At 47.7% G+C, this 10,263-nt stretch overlaps 1 long non-coding RNA gene across 1 annotated transcript; it reads left to right on the forward strand.

Moving 5' to 3' along the window:
* Positions 1 to 214: 214 nt before the first annotated feature.
* On the forward strand, positions 215 to 9,547 carry LOC148005624 (uncharacterized). The gene is made up of 3 exons (XR_015620102.1): positions 215 to 293; positions 8,887 to 9,072; positions 9,323 to 9,547. It is a non-coding gene; the product is annotated as an uncharacterized LOC148005624 (long non-coding RNA).
* Positions 9,548 to 10,263: the final 716 nt, after the last annotated feature.

Here is a 10,263-nt window from a genome sequence, read left to right on the forward strand (position 1 = left end):
GCACATGGAGGGAAGGGAGGGGATAGAGAGAAGGGACAGGGAAAGGAACAAGAGCAGAGAGAAGAAGAACAAAGACCAAGAGGGAGAGGAGGGGCCAAGCAGCCCTCTTATATAGTCAGGCACAGCCGGGCTGTTGCCTGGCAACTGTGGGGCGGAGCATACCTGGCTGTTGCCAGGTAGCTGTGGGGGTGGAGCTTAGGCAGAATACCAACACTGGGCCCTTAGCAACAGCTTGGTGTCACTGGCTGTCCAGGTCACTCTGTCCTGATCCTGTGAGTTGTCAAGTTGGAATGGTAAATGACCCTTCAACCTTTGCTTAGAAACATCCATTCAATTAATGGCCCATAAAAAGACAAGGCTGCAATTTCTCCTTCCAGAGGAGAAAGATGATACTAATTTATTCTAAGAGGTCTTAGCAGATGTGAAGTAGCCCTGGTGCAAGGTTCCACAGAGGAAAGTAGGAGCAAGAATGATCTGGCCGGCAGGCAGAGCAGCGAGCCCCCCCACCCCCCCATCTTTGGATTCGTGACTGCACCTGCTTTGCACAATTCTGCAGACATAGCATTCATTTAATTACACCAAACGTTGACACAGAGTGAGAGATTGAAAACTTAACAAGACTGTTACCCTAGCCCCAGGAAGGCTGAGGTAGAAACGTTGACAGTGCTTTGAGGCTCTCTGGACCTGAGTTTCAGGCCTGCTTGATGTGCAGAATGAATGAAAAAGGGAACAAAAGGGAAGGCAGTGACTGCTTCTAGCTATGGTGGAAGAGTGAGTTTTGTGGACCCAGGGGAGAGCACAGCCAAGGCAGAGACAGACGTCTCGGGGGTCCACAGTGGGCGCGAGCAGGCTGAGCTGGGCCACGTGGGGGAGGGGAGGGGAGGGAGAGCGAAGAAATAGAGGAGCCAGGTGCAGCAGCCAGGTCAAAGGCACAAAAAGGGCCAGTGACCAAAATGACTGGATTATATATGGAAGAACTTCTCGGGGAAGGCTACCCCATCCCCGGGGCTGGGGACTTCACGGTAGAGGACGGGCTATGCCAGGTAGAGACTAAGAGATGCTGGAAAAACAGGCGTCTCAGCTCCTTGTCCCAGGGTCTTAACACAGTCACATGGCAGGGAGAATGTGTTGGCCCTTAAGTGCCTAGACTGTAGGAGGACGCCATTCTAGGGCGACATTTATTTTCAACATCAGTCTGTATAAATTGTCAACAACTGAGGGTCTGAGGTCACAGCTAACAGGCAGATGGAGGGTACTGGGGACTCCAGTGGCCATAGATGTGGATCCAACAGAGAAAAGGAATGTTGGGCAGCTCATCCTGCCAGGAACACCTCTCTCCCCGTATCTCCCCTCCAGGCAACCCAGGCCCAGACTTGAACCCCACAAGAGCCTTCCTCATGCCTTCAATGCCCTATATTCCTTTCTCCCCAAGATACACTTATGCTCATACCTGGAACCCTGGAACCGAAGCAGGAGGGCTGCTAATAGGTTAAGTTTGGGTTGGCCTGAGCTGCAATGTGAGACCCTTTTGGAAAAAAAAAAAAAGTAAATTTCAATAACCTATAGCCCGTGACAGTTTTATCAATACCTGAAAAGATTATTATTATTTTTTTTTGTGTTTTTTTTTTTCGGAGCTGGGGACCGAACCCAGGGCCTTGCGCTTCCTAGGCAAGCGCTCTACCACTGAGCTAAATCCCCAACCCCTTCTTTTTTCTTTTTAAAGATTTATTTATTTATTATGTATACAGCATTCTGCCTGCATGTATGCCTACAGGCCAGAAGAGGGCACCAGATCTCATTGTACATGGTTGTGAGCCACCATGTGATTCCTGGGAATTGAACTCAGAACCTCTGGAAGAGCAGTCAGTGCTCTTATCCTCTAAGCCATCTCTCTAGCCCATGGAAAGGTTCTTTTACTCTATTTGTTTTTGAGGGAACGTCTCTTTTTTTTTTTTTTTTTTTTGAGCTGGGGACCGAACCCAGGGCCTTGTGCTTCCTAGGCAAGCGCTCTACCACTGAGCTAAATCCCCAGCCCATGAGGGAACGTCTTATGTAGCCTAGGCTAATGCGTTAACTAGGCTTGTAGCTAACGTTGACCCTGAACATGCAGCTTCTCCTGCTTTCAGTTTCTGAGTTCTGAGATATTTGGTGTGTGCCACTCTGGCCAAGGAAGCTCTTAATTAAGAGCTTTGTAATAATATCAACAAGGTTAATGAGAATAGCTCTCCCATGTTGCAGGCCTGTCTTGCCTGAAGCGTAAGAGGATGAACCACGTAACCTAGAGTGTGACTTTGGCATGGAGCTCCAGTTCCTCAGGGTGGCATGGCTCTTATCTGGGCACCAGACACAAACATCTCCGTTCCAGGTCCCCATGGCTGCATTGACTCTTTTCTGGTTCCTCTCTGCGGCTCCACGATGATTCGCGTTAGAAGCCACAGAGCCAGGCGCTCTGCAGTTGTTCAGGTCTGAAGAGTTGATGTTTGTTGGTTTTGGAAGCACTCATCTGGTCTCAGGAGGATAGCTGCCCACCTCCGTTCTACCTTCTGTGCCCCTCTCATTGGGATCCATCGAAAGCTTAAGAGTGGGAATACGGCACAACCTTCAGACGGAGCCCAGCACCGGCTTCCAGTTTGAAACACGTCTGAAAAACCGTCCTTCCCTAAGGAGGCTTGGCTGCTTATTGTATGCTCCGTGCCCTGCGCAGGACCAGTTTTAGATGCTTGGGGTAGATCACAGAAGCAAATACATGAAAGCCCTGTGCATTTTCTCAGGGGGGAGAGGAAAAGTAGATAGGACACAAATGTAAATTACAAGTTTGTAAAAGGTGACCCACACTATGAAAAGACGAAGCAGTAGCTAGCAGAGCCGCCCAGATCGGGCCCTACCTGCTTATATCCCCACCAGCGGCTTCCCGATACTAACTCCTGAGCTCTCTCTGCCTTGGGGCCGTTGCAATCCTTGCTCCTAGACAAACACTGAGCTTCTTCATTTAGTTCTCCTCCTGAGGGCTTCGGAATCTGATCTTCCTCATTTACCCTGCCCTTGCGGGCTTCAGTTTATCACATGACTTCATAGTGAACCTTCGTGTGACGTTTCTCTGGTTTCACCCTGTCTCATCCCCATCCTTCTCCACTGTTACATAAGAACTGTGGGATCAGGGCTCTTGCACAATATTTAACAAAATAAATTTGTGTTTCCTCTTCTTCCTGGTGTGGAACTCAGGTCGTCGTGTAGCTAGCAGTCCTCTTGCCTGCTGAACCCCCTTCTCCTCTCCCCCTCTCCCTCAAGATTTATTTACTTTATGTACGTGAGCACACAGTCACTGTCTTCACACACACCAGAAGAGGGCATCGGATCCCATTACAGGTGGTTGTGAGCCACCATGTGGGTGCTGGGATTTGAACTCAGGACCTCTGGAAGTGCTCTTAACTACTGAGCCATCTCTCTAGCCCTTTTTCTACGAAGCCTTTGCTTTCCTATCCCCAACACTTACTATTCATTTGTTTCTACTTCTGACTTGCTGCTACTGAAGGGGCATGTCCTCACCCAGGAGGATTATTAAATGTTGTTTGCACACAGACCTGGGGTGTTCTTTGTCTAAAGTTCCATGTGGGTATTTATGTTAACCAAGTGCCTGTTTGCTTCCCACAGAAGTGGATTGGGGGAAAGCTTCCTCAGGGTGGTAACGCTTTCTCTGTACCTCAGATCTTCATCTTGGCTACTCTGAGCTGCACGTTATTGTCTTGTTTTGTAGATGAGGGAGCTGAGGATCAAAGTTTCCCCCTTCCTCAGGCAGGCAGGCACACATGCATGAACACACACACACACACACACACATGCATGAACACACACACATGCATGAACACATACACACCACACATATACCACACACACCACACACTCACACATACATGCATGAACACACACACACACCACACACTCACACACACATGCATGAACACACACACATGCATGAACACACACACATGCATGAACACACACACATGCATGAACACATACACACCACACATACACCACACACACACCACACACTCACACACACACACACATGCATGAACACACACACATGCATGAACACACTCACACACACACACCACACACTCACACACGCACTCACACTCACACACATACTCACACTCACACACACTCACACACACTCACACACACTCACTCACACACACACACACACGTCAAGCTGCAGCAATCCTTGCTTTACCTCATTTAAGAACATAGCCATTTTGTTAAACAAGTACCTGAATTTTCACATTCCTGTGCCCACTTGGGCTCTTGGTTCTATGTTTAAAGAATCACAAAAGCAAATATTGTATTTAGGGGAAAAGTGTTCGGGGCCCATTAGAAGTAAAGACTCTTCACCTGGTGGGTCCTGAAGGCCCCTTTCTTCTCTGTGGTCACTACACCGGCCATCTACGGCCTCCTCTGCTCACACAGAATGTTCTACACAGCAGAGACGTTACTAACTAGCTGGTGTGCAGGGTTCTGCTCTTCTGTAGACTGGGAGGACAACAGGGTGGGGAATTGATTCTCCTCCTGAGAGTTAGTAGGTCTGACCCAACAGCACCACACAACACAACACAATTTGAACTTCATTTTCATTTCAACAAAGAGGTGATGGTTTTCCAAGTGACACAAAATCATTAGCCTCCTAGTTGGATTGGAAAATGGATCTCTCTGTCTCTGCAGCTTTGGTGCTGAACCACTTCATCACCCTGCTGTCTTTGGGTAATTTCAATTAGAAAATAGACTGCCAGGCCGCCTCACAGCCCCCAGTGATGTGGTGGCTCAGAAAGGTCAAAGGATGGCTTTTTCTTTTTCCACCTATGTTTTTTGGCACAATGCCTCCATGTAAGCTTGGCTTCTCCGGGACCCATTCTGTGTGAATGAACTCTGACCTCTCAGTAAATTCCAGACTTAGGCTGGGCATTTGGAAACTCTCATTCTTAGACTCAAGACTCCCTGAGACCATCCCAGTGGCTGCGTTGAGATCCAAGGCATGGCCCTTGCATCCAAGGCATGGGAGAAAACTACAACTTTTCAGTTGTTCGTGTGCCTGAAGATTCAGATCTCCTGCTCCTGCCTAACCCTCTAAGCTCACTCCCACATTCCCCTCTCCCACACCTGCTCTCACTATGTCACCCAGGGCAGCCTCGAGCACACAGAGTCTTACAGCTTCACCTTGTCAGAGGTCACTGGGGCTACATGCATGCACCACCACACCCAGCCATTGCCCCCTCCTCTTCCTCCTCCTTTAGGTCCTCTGTCTGTCCTCTTTTGAAACAAACAAACAAAAAAAGAATTTATTTTACTTTTAATTATGCATATATCTGTGTCTGGGTATGTTCTGGAGGTACCCAAGGACTACAGAAGGTGTCTGAGCACCACAGTCTGGAGTTATACCTGGTTGTAAACTGCCTGATGTCAGTGCTGAGACCTGAACTCAGGTCCTTTGCAGGAGCAGCCAGTGCTTTTAAAAGTCAAGCCATGTCCTTGCCCCTCTCTTTTTTGAGGTAATAGACAACACCCCCCAAATACACACACCCCCCCTTCTTCCAGTAATACTGGCCAAGTGCTCTCCTGCTGAGGTACAGCCCAATTTCCTTCCGAGACTCAGGTCTGTTTAGCCTGAGCTAACCCTGGAACTCATTACTTAGCTTAGGTAGGCCTCATATTTGCAGTGATCTTCTCCCTCTGCCTCCTGAGTGCTGGGATTGGGATTGCAGGTGTGAGCCACAACCCCTGCCTCCCTCTTTCTTGATTCACTGAAACACAAAGGCATATAACTGAGGGCTGGAGAGGTGGCTCAGCGGTGAAGAGCACTGACTTCCAGAGGTCCTGAGTTCAATTCCTGGTGGCTCACAACCATCTGTAATGGGATCTGATGCCCTCTTCTGGTGTGTCTGAAGACAGCTATAGTGTACTCATTAACACAATATAACACAGCACAAAAGATTTAGACTTAAAAAAAGGAAGCGAGTCCCTCGTGCAGGCAAGGTGTAGGCAGCCTAGAGGAGGAGGAGATGAGGAAGAGAAAACACTGTTCATCCAGCCTGGCGCTCAGGAAACTGCAAAGAAAGACAGAAGTAGGACCAGGTACCAGAGGAGACATCGTTGGCTCTGTCCAGCCTCTGAAAGGAAGAGATGGAGGAGAAGAAAGAGGAGAAGCTGTGTCCTTTTGAGTCAGGATTTAGAAAGGCTCAGTCTCATTAGAGCTGGACCAGGTGCACCAGCAGCAGGAATTCTGGGGAGGAGACATCTGAAGGACCCATTTTCCTAAGGTGTAGTCCGGTAGGCAGCTGACTGACTGGCCCAACTGGAATGCTATGTATGTCTCCATCCAGGACAGAGATTCCATTCTTTTGACCAGAAGGAAATAGATTTGGGTTTTTATTAAAGACCCACTATTCCTCCTGTAACAAGAACACTGAAGAAACCCCTCTCCTTTGGTTTTTCAAGATGGCTTCTTTGTGTAGTCATCTTGAAACTCACTCAATAGAACAACCAACCTCAAATCCAGAGGCTTCTGCTTCTTGATCAAAGTGCTGGGGTCAAAGGCGTGCTCCATCTCTGCTACTTTTTCTTTTTCTAAGATTTATTTATTATTATATATGAGTACGCTGTAGCTTCAGACACACCAGAAGAGGGCATCAGATCCTATTACAGATGGTTGTGAGCCACCATGTGGTTGCTGGGATTTGAACTCAGGACCTCTGGAAAAGCACTCTTAACCACTGAGCCATCTCTCCAGTCCCACTGCTCATTTCTTAACACATTTTCAGTATACAATCTAGTGTTGTCTTTCGTGACAGTGGACATGCACCAAGAAGGCTTGGATGTATTCCAGTCTACAAGTACAATGTCTTGAACTTGGTCCTCAGCACCACAGAAAACCATTCTTACAGAGGCAAGAAGATCAGGAGTTCAAAATTGTCATTGTTGCATGTCAAGCTCAAGACCTGCATGGATTAAACATACCCCTGTCTCAAAAATAAGAAGAAAACTGAGGAGGAGGAGGAGGAGGAGAAGGAGGAGGAGTGGGGGACAGGAAGGAGGAGAGGAAAGAGAAGAAAAGGAGTCCAGAATGTGATAGTTTGAGATGAGTCAAGAGTACTTAAGATGACTGTATATAATTTAACTCTCTTTGATAGTTTGAATAAGAATGGCTTTCATAGGGGGGTGGAGAGATGGCTCAGCTGTTTAAGAGCACTGACTGCTCTTCCAGAGGTCCTGAGTTCAATTCCCAGCAACCACAACCATCTATAATGGGATCTGATACCCTCTTCTGGTGTATCTGAAAACAGAGATGGTGTACTCATATACATAATATAAATCAATAAATCTTAAAAAGAATGGCTTTCATAGGCACATAGATTTGAATGCTTGGTCAGCAGGGCAGTGTCACTATTTGAAAGGATTAGGGAGTTGTGGTCTTTTTGGACAATGAGTTTTGTCTCTGAGGTTTCAGAAGGTCACGCCAACTCCAGAGTCTTTTTTTCTCTCCTGCTGCCTGTGAATCCAGATGTAGAACTCTTAGTTCCTTCTCCTGTGTGCTGCCTGCTCCCTGCCAAGCTAACAATGAACTAAACCTTTGAAAGTGGGCCCCAATGAAATGCTTTCCTTTGTAAGAGTTGTCTCCTCAGTCATGGTGTTTCTTCAGGGCAAGAGAACATTGACACCCATCGAATAGCAGAAAGTCTTACATTTTTTCAGATCATACTGATGGTTACTGCTTTGTGGGCTACAGACCCTCAATAAAAATTTACTGCTGAGAGCTGGTATAGCTCCCTGCCATCACAGCACTTGGGAGGTGGGGCAGAAGGACCAAGAGTTCAAGATCAATCTTAGCTGTGTGCGCCTTAAACAAAAAAAAACAAAGCAAAGCAAAAATAAAAACAACTTTTTTTTGAGAATATGTAGTTTTGGCTTAGAACTCACTACATAGATTGGGCAGACCTCCAACTCAGAGATCTCCCTGCCTGCCTCTTGAGTGCTTTGTAGGATTTTTAATTGGCAGAGAAAACAAAGCCCATTAAGAGCCCTAGATGGTAACAAGTGGGATGGTGCAGGGTACCTAGGTCCGTATTCTGCAGGGGATGGGTGGGGAGAAAAACCCACTGGGGCAGCTGTGCATGCATAGCAGAGAACAGACTGGGGCAGCTGTGCATGCATAGCAGAGAACAGACTGGGGCAGCTGTGCATGCATAGCAGAGAACACACTGGGGCAGCTGTGCATGCATAGAAGAGAACAGACTGGGGCAGCTGTGCATGCATAGCAGAGAACAGACTGGGGCAGCTGTGCATGCATAGAAGAGAACAGACTGGGGCAGCTGTGCATGCATATAAAAGAACAGACTGGGGCAGCTGTGCATGCATAGAAGAGAACAGACTGGGGCAGCTGTGCTGCACGGAGCCATATTGGATTTGGGCTAGTTTTTGAGTTTCCTGTAAACAAGCAGAGGAAACCAAGATATCATCTATGTAATGAATGATGTAAGCAGAGGGGAAAATGCAGCCTTATTGGATCTATAGTTTGGGCCACATACCTTTGACATAGGGTGGGGCTATTAGCCATCCCCTGTGGTAACACTCGCCACTGAAAGCGGGGATTAGGGCCCACATGGTTAATGACAGGGATAGAAAAGGCAAAGCGGGCACAATCCTCCGGATGAAGGGGAATAGAAAAGAAACAATCTTTTATATCAATGACTATTTTATAAAAGTCTCTAGGAATAGCTATTGGAGAAGGCAAGCCAGGTTGTAGGGCCCCCATAGGGACCATAGTTTTATTAACCGCTCTAAGGTCTTGTAACAATCTCCAAGAACCATTTTTCTTTTTTATGACAAAAATAGGGGTGTTCCAAGGCGAAGTGGACTGTTCAAGGTGCCCTTGTAATAATTGTTCCTGCACCAACTGTAGGGCCGCTTGAACCTTTTCTTGAGGCATGGACCACTGATCGATCCAGACTGGATCATTTGACTTCCAAGATATTTTATCAGCCTGGAGTGCAGGAGGAACAGCGGTCTCTATGAAAAAAGGTCTGCTCCTAAACCTCCTCTATCTGTTTTGGGCGTGGGAGTCAAGGGTTCTGTGATTCCCTGTTCATTTCTACCTAATCCTTTTCCAGGGAGGAATCCTGTGCTTAACATTTGGTTAGTAATGACCTCATTGGGACTACACATCATCACCCCCATCTGGGAAAGAATATCCCTTCCCCAGAGGTTAACAGGGAGTCCAGAAACTACAAATGGCCTAACTGTGCCTGTATTATTCTCTTTATCTTTCCAGGTCAGGAGCTTTGAACTTTGGAGTGTATCCTGTGTTTGACCTATCCCTTTTAAATGTGTGGCAGTAGCCTTAAGGGGCCAGGTTGAGGGCCAGTGTCTAGAGGAGAGCACTGTTGTATCCGCCCCTGTATCTAAAAGGCCCTGAAATTGTTTGCCATCAAGCCAAAGAGACATCATGGGTCTTTCATCAGTTAATTTTTGCACCCAATAAACATCTGAAGAGCCAGGGGAGGAAGAACCACGCCCCTTTACTTTATGAGGGAACTGCCCCATGAAGGGAAGCGGTAAGGCCTGTGCAATGCGTTGTCTGGCTCTAAGCGTTAAGGGGCCCTGCGTGGCAGTGGCTAGAAATTTTATTTCTCCAGAACAATCAGCATCTATTACAGAGGGAAGGATGACAAGTCCTTGAAGAGCACTCGAGGCTCGTCCAGTTATTAAGAAAAACATGCCAGGCGGCGGGGGCCCAAACTTTCCAGATTCTATGATAACAGTCCCTTCCTCAGGGGTTATAATCCTGGTGGTGGAGGAACACAGGTCCACTCCTGTGCTCCCTGCTGTTGCCCGGGATAAGTTGGCGTTGCAGGAGCTTGATGCTGCACTTGGGGGCGGGTGGTCACCCGTGGATAGGGGCCCCATTGTGGGGCCCCCCGCTCGTTTCCCTGGACCGCAGGGAGGGTTTGTCCACTAATGTCAGTCTTAGACTGACATTCCCTGGCCCAGTGATGGCCTTTCCTGCAGCAGGGACAAACCCTCGGGGCAGTGGGCCATCCAGCAGGGCTGGGGGACTGGCTAGGTTTTAGGATGTTGCATTCTCTAGCAAAATGACTGGGTTGTCCACATTTGAAACATGTTCTGCCTCTAGGGTGACCAAAATCTCCAGCTCTTTGGAACACAGCCCCAATTGCCAGGCTGATAGATTTAGATACTTGGTGAGAAAAAGAG

Source organism: Rattus norvegicus, chromosome 5 (genome assembly GCF_021556685.1).
Source record: "Rattus norvegicus strain SHRSP/BbbUtx chromosome 5, alternate assembly SHRSP_T2T, whole genome shotgun sequence".
NCBI classification, from domain to species: domain Eukaryota; kingdom Metazoa; phylum Chordata; class Mammalia; order Rodentia; family Muridae; genus Rattus; species Rattus norvegicus.